Here is a 16,811-nt window from a genome sequence, read left to right on the forward strand (position 1 = left end):
ATTTGTGTCTACGGCCCTTATGCATCCTTTGGGCCCTGACCTCCCACAACAAATCACATCCAGCTTCTATCTATCTTCAACACTCACACATACCATACCTTGCTCTTCATCTGTTGCTCACTCACTAGCATGTGCACTACCCCAGCACCTACCCACATGTTCACCCTCCCTTCTGCACTTGCACATTCTGAGTACTCACAAGGCATAGTAGCTTTGTCCTTTTTTCCCCTCCACTGTATTTAATATTTGTATGTCTCATTCCCATGTCCCCTCCCTGTTGCCCTGAGGGCGCTTTGAAACAGAATGTACCTGCTGTACAATCGCCTAACAGGCGATCTATAAATAACTAAATAACTAAAGAAATTACCAAATACTTTAAAATGCAAATAATTGTCAAAAACTACAATGCTCACTAGTATGATATGTTATGATAATGTTTATTTGTAAAGTACCTATACACAAGGCAAGTGTTTCAAAGCGCTTAAGGAGGAAGGGAACATGGGGAAAAAACAGTCTTTCAGAGCCCTTGAATTTCTGGGGTAAGTGCTGAGATGCCATTATCATGGGTCATTGACCAAGCGCAGTTGTGATGAAGCAAGTGTAGGCCCGGAGGCAAGTGCGAGAGGATTGGTGAGGGTGCCGGGGACCTGTGAGACTCTGAGGTACACCCGGAGGTGAGCCAGCAAGCTTTGTGGAAAAGGAAGGAGAAATGGATAGATCAGAGAGAGAGGTTAGCAGGGTAGATGGAGAGAGAAGGAAGAGGAGAAAAGGAATGTCCTAAGAAGTGTCTGGAACTAAGGAGATTAGGCTCAAGTACCACGGCACTGCTGCTGTGTCCGTGTTGTGCGCTAACTGGCATTGGTTGCTAAGAAACCCAAATTGCTAGTTCAGATGGTAATGTGTGCCGTTTTCTATGTCGGCGGCATGTAACAACTCCGTCCACTATGTTGGAACACCCAACCACAGTCCAAACCGGCTGTTATGCTCGGACTGGAGGATTTAAATTCATCACAAATTGGTAGAAATAACACCTTATAATTTATAAACCCTTAGATGGTTCAACGTGGAGCAGTATGTTGCACTTTAACCTCCACTGAGGTGAGTGCTAACGTACAATATACCATCTTAACTAGCATTTTGGTTTCCTTAGCAACCAATGCCATATCCGAATTTACCCAATGAAACACTCTATATTAGGCTTACAAACCAACGCATTCCAAACCCCGCGTTCTGTATTTATTAGAGCTCATCTTTGACGCAGTATCTTTCGTCTTCAGCCTGATTGCGAAATAGACAGTCTTTGAAGCCCATTTCTATTCAGCACCATAATACGGACACTAACCACAAATATACGAGCGGGCACGGACACAATTAACAGAAGGTAGGACCATCCTACTTACTATTTAACATATGCACCCAAACCGTAAGAACTGTACGTTATACCGGTGAGGGATCTGGACTCTAAAACATTCCACCCTACTTGTTTTAACAGGAGCGTTCCACCCCAAGCTATTTGCAATTAGGAAGACAGCAAGTATAATATCCAGGCACTGCAGCTACCAAGCAGAATTGCACATTGTTTGTACATCCTCTGGGATCAGTCCTACAAGGACTAACCAGCTAATCCAACCAACAGGTGGGTACTCCGTAGTCCACCCATTTTAAGCCACATGACAGTTTCTATTGTAGTATTGGTAGAGCTCCTGAGCACCACTAAGGCAATATATAAAGCAATCCTTATGCTTTTCTCTGCCACAGGCATGTAACAGGACAATGACAAGTCCACCCAACAACTGTGAACAGTGTTGTGCGCCCCACTGAACCAGTGCAGGTAATTTGCCTGTTGACTATTCAACATTAGGACCCCAATAGAATTCAAAGCCCTTTACTTGACTCGCTGCTCCTTAGTGCATACTATTTTTAAAGTGCTTTTAAACTGCGTTTAATAATTTTTTTTTGCTGTGCTTACTTGTATTTTATCTTCCATTCAAGCACCTGACTCGTGATTTCGAGTGGAACCAAGCATTTCCCATTTCTTTGATCATTGCCCTCATGTACGCTCCAGCTGCTCCCTCTCTCTCTCTCTCTGCATAAATGTGCCCGAGAGAATGCCCACGCAATGGACGGGGTGCAGCGGGCACGCCTCCAACGTGCTGAGTGCTCGCTTAAGGCAGGTCCATCTGTGCCCGTCCGGGACCGTCAGGGCTCTAGGATCTTAATGACCCAGGGGCTGTCTTTGTGTCCGGCGCACGCAGCACTTACTCACACAAAGACCTGACTGCTCAGGCGTGTACTAGCTTATGTTGGCCCCAGGAGTTTTGTATTATCGACCCCCATGAGACGAGAATGGAGGTAGCCATTTCTGGTGATGTCTACTCGCATGCTTATTAATGTGGGGTCAGCAGTGGCTAATCAAGAAGACATTCATTGTATCCTTGATGAATTGTAGCCTGATTTCTTGTGTATGAATGAGACTTAGCTCACTTTTACCTCAGACAACGACATTTTTCAAATGCTCCCCTCTCAATATACTATTTTGCCCTGCTCCAAAAAACACAATGAACGGCTCCACCATTCCACTCTCTCACAACATAGCTTATGAAATCTTGCTGATTAGACTTCAACCATCCAGTTGGACTTAATTTTCTCTGACTGTGATGAACTCTTGGTGCTTCCTCTTCACCCTCTAGCCTGGTCTGACCACTTTCTTCTTTCTTCTTTCTTTTTCTCGGCCTGTCTCTCGACCTAAAGTGAAACCGGTAGCTTTCTCTAAAACTCAATGACATTGGGCCAAAGTTTCCTCTGAAGGCATCTCCATATCTATTATTGCCCTCGTTGATGAGGAAATAGCCAGTGACTCTAAAGACCCTTGTAGAGCCCTGATGGATGCCTGTCAATGAACAGCCGATAGCCTTGCTCCCTTCACCCATTCTTTTTGTTGGGTTCACCCATCTACTCCTTGGTATTCCCCTGCACTTCAGTGTCTTAAACCAACCTGCCATAGAGCAGAACGCAGCTGGCCTTCTTACATGGACTCTGCAACACAGCTCTCTTATGTACAATCTCGTACCAACTACCATGCTGCTATAAAAAAAAAAGCTAAGGCCGATTTCTATGCGAATCGCATTCTCACTGCCTCCTCCTCTCCTCAGTCTAGAAAAACCATCATTGACTAACCACCCTGTGGTCCGTTGCTATGGAGGAATCTTCGCCTAGTAGCTTCCAATTTAATGAAGTAACAGAAAGTATAGTTACATCTGCTCTGGAAAAAAATTGATCCGCTTCTCCTAGGGATCCTATTCCTTTTGTTAGGCTCCAAGAGGCTTCCAGTGACCTCACTGTTCCTCTCACTGCTGCACTTGATTACTCTTTTACCACTGGCCATATTCCCTCTTCTCTTAAGCACGCAGTGATTTCCCCCAAACTAAAGAAATCCCATCTCAACCACGCAGTAGCAGAAAATGATCGACCCATCTCTCTGCTCCTGGTTTTGATGAAACTTATGGAATCAATTGTGACGCCTCAACTTTTGTCTTTCCTGTAGGCCAACTCTCTCCTCGACCCTTTCCAATCTGATTTTCGCCCCCTGATGGGGACTCAATCTATAATAGTTGCACTGCTGGATGACATTGCTCTCCTACAGGACTGTTGAGAGGTGGGAGATTTGATTCTTCTTGACCGCTCCGTGGCCTTTGTTATGGTTGATTACCAGAGGTTGCTTCAGTGCCTTAACACGGTGGGAACCGCTGGTATTCTGCTTAAATGGTTCTCCTCCTTTCTTTCAGAATGGGTTCAAACCGTTTCCCTCCCGCCATTCGCATCACTGCCTACTGTATTGAAATGTGGAGTCCCCCAGGAATCTGCCCTGTCCCCACTATGTTTTAATCTTTTTATGCAGGCTCTGGCCCAACATGTCACCAGCTACGAAGTTCAGTTTTTCTTCTATGTGGATGATACCCAGATTCTGTTTCGTCTTAACACGCCCTCCACTGAATAAGCTGAAACTCTGCCTTGATGCAGTGGTTGACTGGATGGCTGATTAATGCCTGAAGTTAAACAGTGACAAAACAGAGGTTCTCTTAATTGGCTCCAATGTGAATGGTCAACTATGGACTAGTGACTACTGGCCCTTTTCTTTTGGTCCATGTCCTGAGACTTTTCCCGTGGTAAAAAGTCTTGGAATGAAACTCAAGCCCACTGGATCCCAGGAAGCTCAGGTCTCTGCGGTCTGCCAGATGGGTTTTTATAAAAATCCAGGTTTAAAAAAAAGTGCTGCCCCTTCTTCCGGCCGCCCTTAGATCAAAAGTGGACACAGCCTCTATTATGAGTTCTTTAGATTATTGTAATGCAATGTACTTTGGTCAACCTTAAAGGCTTCCACAATGCCTCCAAATTCTTCAGCACATCTTGCCCTTGGAGCCTCTAGACTTGCCCACTTTCGAGAACTGCTGTGTCAACTACACCGGCTTTCTATCAGAAGCCAATTAAATTTTAAGGTTCTCTGCATGGTTCATCATGTTAGCAATGGAGTTGGAGCTTTATTCTATGCTCCAAGATTCAGCCCTATATCCCTAATCACCCACTGCACCCAACAGACTTGCTCCTGCTACATGTTCCTAGGTTTTTCACTAACTTATGACCTCTGTAAGCCTGAAGAGTTCTTCCCATTCCGTAAGGCCTCAAAAACCCACTTATTTTCAGCCTAACCCCCTCAGTCTCTCTCTCACCCTTAGCGCCTCGATACCTTCTGGTCTTTGGGCGCTCTATAAATATCCCATACAATACAATACAATGTAGGCCATTCCAGGTATGTTTGTTTGGGTGGCTGGTGAAGATGTGGAGTGCATTTATGAAGCAGTCAGGTGATGAGTGTGCTTCTTCAGATGATTTTGAAGGAAGAAGTTGTTGGGAATATGTAACAAACAGTGATGTGGAATAAATTGGTAAAGTTAGTGAGAAGCATTTTCTTACTAATGCTAATGTTAAAGGTATTTGTACTGTGCACGGTCACATCCAGAGTGGTCACGAGGCACTCTGGCAGATCTGAAAAGAAGGGGTGGGGGTTAGTAACATGTAGTGGAAATAGGAGAGTGAGGGCTATGATGTCATGTTGGCAGCTTCAGTTTGCTTTGCACCATCCACTGAACTTGTGTGTGGTTATCGGGTCAGTGCAAATTCCCATGTGCTGTTGATACAGGTTATGTGTTGTTTGTCTGTTGTTGCAGTGTGGTGAAGTATGTGTGGATAACTGTGCATAGCAGTGGTTGTATGGGTTTCTATGTGAAAAGTGTATGGGGAAAGTTGAGGTTTTATAGTTAGTGGGTTATGTCTTACCTCTCAGTCGTTGTGTTTCTTTGCTCCACATCTATTGTTATCCTGTGAGTTTGGCATTTTAGTTTGTCCTCCTAGTCGGCAGGTTTGATGGGAATGGCAGTTTTACTCTGTGCTACTTTACTGATTTGTCCTGGCTGAAGCAGGTGTGTTCGACCACCCTGGTGTTGGCGATGTTTAGTTTAGATGATTCAGATTCCTTCCTACCCATTCCCATATGGGTGATCCTTAACTGCCTATGTTTCTTTGTGGACTAGCAATATGTGGACCTGACATCCTCCCGCTGCCCGCCTTGTCCCTCTGCACCCATTCCCATGTGAGGTCCTAATCTACCTATGTTTCCTCTGTGGGCTAGCTGTATGTAGTAATTTCATCCTTCCTCTGCCCTCCGGTTAGGGAAGATTAAATTAGGGATGCTGTATTCCTTCTATCAAATTATTGGTTCCCCCTGAATAAATGCTTCCTAGTCGTTTCCTTCTTGTTCTGGAGCAAAGAGTCACGTGTTTAGTAGTTTTCTGAAATGAAGATGATCCCTTGTGTTAAGTATGTTTTTTTGTAGCTCATTCCATGTCATTGTTACCAACTGAGAGAAAGATGATCCTCCAAATGTTCTTCTGTTGTATGTGTTTGGTTCTACGTAGACGTTGCTTGATCTGAGTGGTCTTGTTGGGTGGTATTTTCTCTTTTACAAACTCTTCTCCTTGGCTGTGGATTGCTCTGTGCATTATGCACATTGATTTCAACTGTATTCCCTTTTTAATTGGTAGCCAGTGTAGCATTTTCAGTGGTGGGGAATGTGTTCCCTTCGTGGTAGTTTGAGCAGGAGTCTTGCTGCAAAGTTTTGGGTGCACTGGAGTTTCTTTAACAGTCATTCTGGCATTCCTAGATATAGGCTGTTAGTATAGTCTACTCTGGACATGATGGGTGCGATGATGGTGAGTGTTTTATCGGTGAAAGAGAGGAATGGTAGGATCCTACCCACTGCATGTAGGAGGAAGAAACATTTCTTGATTATAGCTTTTACTTGTGGCTCCAGTATTATTTTGTTGTCCATCAATTCTCCCAGGTTTCTTACTATTGTTTATGGAGCTGACACTGTTCATGTTCTGACGCCCATGGGATGTAGTGATTGTTTTCTCTGCTTTTGGATATGATCATTATTTCTGTTTTGCCTGGGATGAGTTTATGGTTGTTTGAGTTCTTGTAGGCAGCCTTCCAGCGTTGTGTTGGTTTCCTATGTGTCTTGTATTTTATAGACTATTTTTGTGTGTCATCAGTGTAGTTGTAGCATGTGAGGTCATGTCTTTTCATAATCGTGATTGGTGGAGCCAGGTATCTATTGAAAAGCAATGGGGAAAAAGATGTTCCTTGTGGTACTCCACAGGTGGATTCCCTTCAGGTGGATTTGAAAGGTGTGATCCATATTGTTTCTGTTCTGTTTGTCGGCAAAGATTTAATCCATACAAAGGCTAGGTCAGTGATTCCTATTTCTTCCAATCTCCCGATGAGGATGTGGTGGTTGACCGTGTCAAATGCTGCAGAGAGATCCAAAAGCATTAGAGCTATGATTTTGTCTGAGTCTGCAATCACCTTTAGATCTTCCCAGATTGAAAGCTGTCCTGTTTCTGTTCCTCTCATTGGTCTGAAACATACTTCTGCCTAATCCCACAGTGGGCGTTCTTCTATGAATTATTGTGTTATTCTACAGATGTATGTTTCGAGTAGTTTCACTGGGTACAGGATCTTGGCAATCGGTCTGTAGTTGGAGGGTTCCTCCACATTGCCTGATGTGTCCTTGAGGAGAAGCTTGATGTATGCTGATTTCAAAGATTATGGTACTTTCTCTATTGAAATGAATTTGTTGAAAAGGTTTCTGTAGTATTCTATGGGTGTTCCCTGTGTGAGGATTGAATTGTGTATGTCTGGGGGGCAGGGATCCATGGTGGAGTGTGCTTTGTTGCTATTGTTTACCAGCTTGACGAATGTCTCTGCTAATATTTGGGGGAAGCTTCAGAGTTTGTATTGGTGATCCTCGGATGGGTGGGAGGGTTGCATGTTGAGGTTGCTTGGTCTGCTTTGTATGATCTGTTGGAAGGGGCTGCTTTTCTTTTTGAAGTGGTCTGCAAGATCATTTCATAGTTTCAGCAAAAGTACTAGATGTTTTTGATATCACAATAGAACTTTGGAAGTAATTTTTGAAAGAGTACCTATATGTATGGAATGTGGACAGGATATTTCATGTCTGGTAAAGGAAAATTAATAAATCATCTAAGGGAACATCACAGAGACAGATTGCAAGATTATTTGGACCCTTCAATGTAATGTGTATATAAGACACAGAATGAAAATAAATATTTGTGTGCAACGTTTCTAACTAAAAACACAAAGTCTCTTTTAAGAGCCACTCATGGAACATATATATCACTATAGAAAAAGTCAATTGTGTGGTCTAACTCTTTTAGCGACTAATGGTTAAAAACACATATATTTGATACATTTTTATATATGCAAATGTGTGTAATAATTAGTCCTTAAAAGGTCTGTTTTTGGGATCTTGTCATGGAAGAGAGCATTCTCTTCATCAGTTAGGTGTACTCCATCATGTCCATACAGGTTAGGCATTTAGAACTGGATTTTGTTGTTCAATATCCATAATTGTTTTTGGTCTCTAATGAAAGCTGAAACTACCTTATTAACATTTCTCTGAGTGTTTTCAATTTTGTACTCAAATCTAGTGGTCCACTTCCATTTTCACCTCAGAGTCAGGTTGGAAAAATATATCTGGTGTGAGGAAACAATTGCATGAGTTTCTCCAAATATTGTTTCATCATTCAAGCACGAGACATGCCTCGCACATTCCCCAAATCAGTGTCACCACAATGAATGAGTATGAAATCTGGCTGCCCTTTCCTTCTGTGACTCAACAACTTAGTACACATTTGGTACCATCACATTCTCTACAATCCAAACCATTTAACTCCAAAATCAGTAAAACCCAGGTCCATGTTGATATTTAGTTTCTCACAAAAAGTCAGTAACGAAAACAGTCAACTGTCGCCAATAAGAGTTTTAAAATTAGCCATGACATCTGCAGGCCTTCTCTGTTTTTAGGAAAATTACTCCTAGTTTGAATTTCTACTAATAGTAGGAGTGGTACATGTACGATGTCTGTGTTTTGGTGTTTGGAGTTGGTTGCTGTTACTGTTGCAATTGTGTACGTGCCTGTGGTAGGTTGCTGTGAAAATGAGTCGACCATTTTATTGGTTTGCTTACTATAAACCTCTTTTTGAACCATTGATTTTTGAAAAGTGTCATATGCACCATTGTAAATAATGTTGCTATTCTGATTGCAGAATCCACACTGTGCAGATGCTGAGCATGTGGCTGATGTGAACATTTTTGGATATTTTGCATAAGTTGAAAGTCTCAGTAAATATTTACATATATGAAGGTTTATTTGCAGTGTGATGTGTATAAGCTAAATTTAGTAAGTCTATTGTTTAGTTGCTGAAGGTTACAAATTTGTTTTTTTAGGAAGGTTTTTTTGACCACTTTGTGTATTTTAAATACAGTGTGTAAGCTGGAGTTTCAAAAGGCATATACAGATGTTAATGTAACAGAGGTGGAACGATACATTAACACTGTGTATTAAGATTACATGCTGTGCTGCATGGGACTTTTTTGTGAAGGGATAGATTGTCTTGTCTGTGCAAAATACATATTATGATATAGTTATTTATGAAAGAGAACTGATTGCATGTATCTCTTCCTTGTTAACATGTTGGTCTATACTATATTTTACAATAGGGCTCAACGTGGCTTTGGTGTGTTGTTTTGTTCTCCCGTACAATCATTTCTAAATATATACTGGCACATCTGCATATCTAAAAATGTGTGGTACCATTTGTCACAGGCGTTTAACATAGATGCTAGTGGTCATTGATTTGAAAGAAAACTGGGCCTGATTCACAGAATGTTTTCCTATGGGATTGCACAATTATAAAACACTTCCATTAATCAGGCCCACTGTGTGCTCGGTCCACTTAGAATCTGTACATACTCACAGAACAGTAGAAATGTATTTTATTGTGAAGGGTTTTATTTTTTTATATAGAGTGTTTGACTGCCAATCAAGACAAGCATTTATTCATGTTAATATTATTGTGGTATGAAATTAGTTTACATTGTAGTTGGCATTGCTATGTAATGCTGTGCACTGATTTGGGGTGGGTGTTGCCCAGTAAAATATTAACTTCTTTACATTTAGAAATTGTAATTTCACACTCCATTCCAGGAGTCAGCTGCATCTTCAAATCTCTGAAAAGTATGGTTTCTAGCAAATGTATTTTACCCTCCTCTATGACATGAACACCAATAAATGGCTTCTCAGTATTGTTCTGTGGTTCTTTAGAGATCTAGCACAATCAGGCTTTCTGTAGCATACATCTCAATGTAGTGCCTGCTTTTGAAACCTAACTCCTACCTAAGAAGTCATCCTCATAGCAAGATACTGCTGTTTTGCCCCTACTGAGCAACATTGTATTTGAGAACCTGTGTCTCTTACCACCGATGTGTGCCCTAGTAAATATGTCTAACCTACATTTCTCTAACCAGTCCAGCCTCATGATGACGTTATATTTTCAAATCAGAATCATTTGCATATGTAAATGCCAAACAAAGCAGCTCTGTGGGGTTTCCTGTACAGCATTACCTTTATTAGATTTTTGAAATGTAATTTTGCATCTCATGCAAAGTCTAACTTTTTGGTTCACCGCTTTGTTTATCACACTATACAGTAGGTCACAGCTGTAATCTTAATTCTCTAAATACTATGGTGTTCAGCAATATAGTTTCCCCTCCCCAATGACATGAACACCTATATGCTCTCTGGGCATTTATAGATTTTGAGTGGCCCTGACATACTCAGGCTTTCTGCAGCATACATCTCAATGTAGGCCTTTCTTTTGTAAGCCTTAATTGAATCGACCAGTTACATTTCAAGGAACAATTTTTTGTCCTTAGTCAACACAATTGTATTTGATTCCTGTGTTTCTTAGGACATCTTTTCCCCCTGTTAAATATTTCCTTTTATTGAAATCCTAGCTTTCTGGAACCAGTTGAGCCTCATTATATAGTCAGGTTTTCGATTTAGAATCATTAACCTGTGTAAATGAGCAAAAAGGCACTGCTCTGTGTATATTTACACATTTGGGGTGGGTGATGCCCAGTAAAGCATTACCTTCTTTACATTTAGCAAATGTAATTGTAGAGCACAATCAAAGTATACCTTTTTTAGTGCAGAACATTGTTTCTCACACTATATACTCGGACTCAGCTGCAACCTGAAATCTATGAAAAGTATGGTTTCTTGCAAATATACTTTTCCATACCCAGTGAAATGCCCACATAACATGCTCTCTGTTCATTTATACATTTTGAGTGCCTAGGACTCAGCTGCAACCTGAAATCTATGAAAAGTATGGTTTCTTGCAAATATACTTTTCCCTCCCCAATGAAATGCCCACAGTTCATTTATACATTGTAAGTGCCTTGGCTTTTATTGTACATTTCATTTTTAGAGTTGTAGTGGTGAAATATATGCATTCATTGTGATTCTCTCTCAACAGTATTGGTGAAGAATGCCTTCAAAGATTCAGTCTCTATGTGCTAAGAGGAAGGATTGCTTGCAGGGAAGTAAAACATTTTAATTTGAACATGTTGATAATGATTGGTTCCGTTTTGTACAAATGTGCTCTGATGGCAATGTAAAAATATCTGTTGCAGATCAAGTATTTGATAACGTCCAAATTGATACAGAATACATATCAAGTAATGTTGTGCATGGAACAAATCATATTTCAAGAGTCATTGATAATAGGAAAACTGTACCAATATTGGTAATGTGCATTACCAAAAAACAACATTTAAAGAAGATAGAAACAGGAACTTCTTTATGTTAGAGAGAGAATACAAATATTCATTATTAATATCCACTCCCAAGACTTCACACATCTTTTGTGAACTGTGAAATTAGAATCCAGACATGTGGTGAAGCATTTCTGTAACAGAAAAAAGTTGAAGGCATCATCAGAAAGCCTTTTCCATGGAAATGAAATTGTTCATCTCAGTGTTGGATAAACTAAACACATTAGGAAGAGAAGAGAGGAGGAGGAAAGGAAGGCAAGTAAAGCCAATAGAAAACCATAATGGAGTAATCCTAACCTCCAGTCCCATCAGCTCTGTCTGTCTTTTCTAACTCTCCATCCTTCCAAAGCCTACAGTTTCAATGTCCATGTGTGATGCAACACCCAGTTATGATGCTTCCCTTTTGTTGTGGTTGTGTCACTTTGAAGATTGGTTCCCAGGAGTGCCCCTGCTGAGAGTTTACTGATGTTGAGAGGTGTTACCCAACCTCCCAAGGGATCAAAGAGATACAGATGTCCTGCCCATTGTCCTGCTGGCTCAGCAGAGACAGGAAGTCTGGTTAGAATTTACATAGCTTTAACATAGCTGTCCTGGGCTCACAGAGTTGAATGAGCATGATACAAATCTGGTGTGGCTTAATACTTGTATGAACTATCTGTGACCACACAAACAGGTATTGGCTTATTTCTAGAGATTACAATGCCACCAGAGGGATAGTTCTTCATAGTTATCTAACTAGGATCTGAGGTGCACATTGTCTTTGGTGGCTTTAGTGATACAGCAGCTATCAAACAGGTTACCTGCAAACTTTGGACCTGCTCTGTGCCACTGAAGATCTGGAGCTGCATATCAGGAGACTGGTGAAGCAGGTCAAAGATGTTCACTATATTTTTATCATGGATCTTTCTGAAAAACTTGTTATCAGACCATTCTTTCTGAGATGGGGATGGGTTACCCGCATTGTTGTATCATTAATATAGTACACAGCCACGTTATTAGCATCTTAACCATAACTAACTAACGTGGCTGTGTAGTTATGGTTAAGTTGCTAATCCCATAGGAAGAGCACTTTTTGGGTGGCTTATAACTTCCCTCCCCCTGGACGAATCCACACCAAACTTTGCAAAAAAAAGTTTATGGCCCACAAAGATTGGTGAGGTTTGGTCCAGGGGGGAAAAGTTATAGGGGGGTCCCAAAATTTCTTTTTTCCTATAGACTAACCGCTGGATGGATTTTCACCAAATTTGCGGTAGGAGCAGCGGCTTGGTCCCGAAAGCGTGCTTTTGTAAATTTGGTGAAAATCTGTCCAGTATTTTTTTTTTAAAACGACTAAAAAGTAGGTCACAAAAAATGTGTGATATCTGTGTCCGCTCCGCGGAAAGGACACTGATTGGGTAATCGGCTTGCGTCATGTCCGCGGACATGCGCCGTGTTGCTCATTGGCTGGGATGAAGCATGAGGTGCGTCGGATTGATTCAATGCGCCCGCCATCTTGGATCTGTGTTTGGTGTCCGCGGACATCGCGGTAAAAACAAATTAAAAAACACAACATTGCATGGTAAAAACAAATTAAAAAACACAAATTTGCACTTGTTAAACTTATCAAATAATCTTTGGGGAGGTGAGGGGTGATGAGGATGGGATGGGATTGTCGCAAAAGTCACACGGTTGATTTGGAGGTGTTCCACAATATGTCCCTAAAGTACAGGCCAAAGAGATTGCATTGCATTGCATTGTCAAGAGGGGCAAAATTAGAGGGGGGGTCCCAAAATAATGGAAAGGCTTATAAATGAGGTGCCATTTGACAAATCTACACTTAATTTGGCAAACTGATAATAGATCTAGATATAAATGTTTTTGCAAAGTTTGGTGGGATTTCGTCAAGAGTGGCCAAAATTAGAGGGGGGTCTCAAAATGTGGTAAAGGCTTATAAATGTGGTGCCATTTGACACATTTACACAAAGGATTGTAAAACGATTATATATCTAGATATACATGTTTTAATAAAGTCTGAATGGATTTTGTCAAGTGGGGGCTAGGTTATATGACTATTGTATGTGCATACATTTGACACTTTTGAAAAAATTAAACATGGGTGGATTTCCAGCAACCTTGTGTAAGGAGCATTGGCAAGGAGCTGAAAGCATGGTTTTGCAAATGTGCCTGTGTTTTATTTTTTGACAAGTGGCAGAATGTAGGTACAAAAATAGTGATACACCTTTGGTGACTGAGGTGAAGCCTGTGGCCATGTGCAGTGGCCAGATTGTCTGGGTCATGGAATAAGGCCATGATCTGTACAATCTGGCTACTGGCTATGACTACGAGGGACTGGCTTTGTGGTAAAGTTATTCGAAATTAGGGTAGGTTTGAAAGGGAAGAAAAATGTGCTTGTGGTAATATGGTCATATGGTTCTCTTTTTTTCGCCTTCTGCAGGCTGCGATGGAAAGCGAAGAGGGGCCCTGTATGGAACCTCACCTTCCCTTTCCATGGTGGCCATCTTGGAAAAGGATTTCCCTTCCTACACCGGGATGCTGCAGGCGTCCCGGTGTAGGAAGAAAAATCCTTTTTTAAGCACCCCGGGTTCCCGCTTTGGGAACCTAGGGTGCTAATGGCCTTCATCCCCCATTACAGGGGCTGGAATGGGGGGATAAAGGTCCAGAGACCTCGTGATCCACCCTCCCTTCGCGTGGGCTGATAACTTGGGCTGCCAGGTCCGTAACCAACGTTCCAGTCCCTGGAACGAGGGATAAACACCACAATATTTCCATTAGAATAACACAAATTGCTCTCACAGACAATAATGGTAGAGAAAACGAGCAGTCAGGGACACCAAGAAGAACATCTAAAAATCACCTTTTATTCTACAATTTGTATTTAAAATTGCTGCTTCCATTTCGCACCCTGCAACATGCCACTTGAGGCAAGAACATTTTGATGTGTTTCGCTACTTCTGGTAGCTTGGTCACATGGTTTTACCCTTGTTGGTTTCCACAATTTATTATGCAGAAGTTGTCATAAACATAGAAAGGAGAATGGGCTTCACTTGTACATGTGTCCATTTTTTGTGTCTACCATGTTTTGGACCGCAGCCAGTTATACCGAGCCCAATTCAGCCATATTGACATTCCTATTGGTATATACACCATTTTCAACCTTAGACACACTCAGTAGCCTTTCGATTATTTTATTTATTTTTCAGTTGCGCAAAAATGCTACATTCAAATTTGGAAATCATTTTAAAACGTACAATGCTCTTAAAATGCACGATGCAGTCATTTTCCAAATCGCATTTTTCAAACATTAAAAACCGAACATTGTATTTAGGCATATTTGGAAAGTGCTACGTGCTTCAAGCTCAAAGGTGCATATTTCAAAATCATGAATGTAAAGTGCAAAGATGTTTTTTAAGTTTTGTGATACTTTGGCCTGGTGAATTCACACAATTTCGATTCGTAATCGTAAGATGCATGATTGTTAAATTAGAAACTGCCTTTAACATGGTGAATTGACACAATTCAAATTCGTAGTCAAAAAATACATAATTTTATACATAACAACAACCAAAAAATTTAGTTAGGCATGTTCAGAAAGTTGTACGTATTTCGATCACGAAAAATTGCATCATTCACAATCATGAATGTAAGGTGCATGGATATTTTTAAAAAAGTGAATAATGCTCTTTCACCCAATACATTCATATAATTCAGGTTCATGCAAATGCTCATTACACAAGTTTGCTGGAAATCCTCCAATGTTTTATTTTTTCGAAAGTGTCAACATGTATGTACATACAATAATCATATAACCATTTCGACTTTGCACAAACATTCAAGGTTGGGTCTCTAATCTTTCTAAAAACGTTTTCCCACAGTTGTCAAACAGTAACAAAGTAAGACGTCATTTAAACATGTTGAGACCCCCCTCTAATGTTTCCCACTCTTGGCAAAATCCCACCAAACTTTACAAAAACATTTACTTCTAAATCTAAATCCGTTTTGCAAACTTTTGTGCCAATTTGTTAAATGGCACCATATTTATACATCTTTACAATATTTTGGGACTCCACCTTTAATTTTGTTCCCTCTTCACTAAACAGCACCACACTTTTCAAAACCATTCAGAATCAGGTATTGAATGAAATTCCCAAATATCATGCAGTTTTATTGAGTGGCTCCAAAGTTATAAGCCATCCAAAAACTGCTTTTCACCAGCCCTGTATTGAGCAAATAAGCAACGATGCCCCCGGACATTCAAGATGTTTTCACAGGACTTGCCCAGACTGTTTGCAGACATTGGAGAAGAAAAACTCCTTTTTTTTGGCATTTAAAGCTCATATCCCATCCTATCCTCATCACCCCTTAGATCCACAGAGATTGTTTCATTAGTTTAACAAGGGCAATGTTGTGTATTTTAATATTTTTACTGCAATGTCCTTTGGTAACAGCATCAATCCACAAAACGTACATGGTGGGTGTTCAAAAATGTGACACACCTCATGTTGACATTTGTGATGTCATCTTTGATGTCCTGGGTGTTAGTCTTAGCAGTGCACGGTGGTGGCGCTAGTTATGGTTGCTAAGCTTACCATAACTGGCGAATTTCAAGGGTTTTTCGGTTTTACTTGGAACCATAACGTCCCTTTGACAACGTTTTTTCACTGAATTTCATAGGTTTTAGTAGCGCAACTTAACCATCACGTCCCTTTAACAAAGATTTTTCATTGAATTTCATAGGTTTTTATTAGTTTTATTAGTGCAACTTAACCATAGCGTCCCTGTAACATTTTTTTTAACTACATTTTAAAGGTTTTTATTAGTGCAACGTCACCATAACATCCTTTTCAATAGATGAAGACCACTAACATCTTATGTCCTCAAAGTGGGAACGCCGGGTGGTAAAAAAAACAAAAAGATTTTCCTTCCTACAGTGTAGGAAGGAAAATCTTTTACCAAGACGGCCACCATGGAAAGGGAAGGCGGGGTGTATAAAGAACACAAAAGGGCATGCGCGGGGGGTGGGGGGGAACAGGGAAGACACATCGGCATGAGCAGGGGGTGAGAGGGAACAGGGTACAAACGGGGCATGAGCAGGGGGTGGGGGGAAAGGAAGGAAACACGGGGCATGAGCGGTGGTGGGGGGCACACGAGAGAGACATGGGGCATGAGCAGCGGGTGGGCAGGAACATGATGGAGTCACAGGGTATGAACGGGGGGTGGGGAGGAACACGAGCGAGACACGGGGTTGAGCGGTGGGGGTACAGGGCACACACGGGACATGAGCGGGGGTGGGAGGAAAGGAGAGAGACAAGGGGCATGAGCGGGGGGTGGGGGGAACACGAGGGAGACATGGGGCATGAGCGGGGGGTGGGGGGTAACACGAGGGAAACATGGGTAATGCGCGGGGGTGGGGGGAACACGAGGGAGACACGGGGCATGAGCGGGGTGTGGGGGGCAACAGGAGACAGACACAGGGCATGAGCGGGGGTTGGGGCCAATAGGAGAGAGACACAGGGCATGAGCGGGGGGTGGGGAGAACAGGAGACAGACACAGGGCA

Source organism: Ambystoma mexicanum, chromosome 6q (assembly GCF_040938575.1).
Source record: "Ambystoma mexicanum isolate Mex_15411 chromosome 6q, UKY_AmexF1_1, whole genome shotgun sequence".
Taxonomy (NCBI): domain Eukaryota; kingdom Metazoa; phylum Chordata; class Amphibia; order Caudata; family Ambystomatidae; genus Ambystoma; species Ambystoma mexicanum.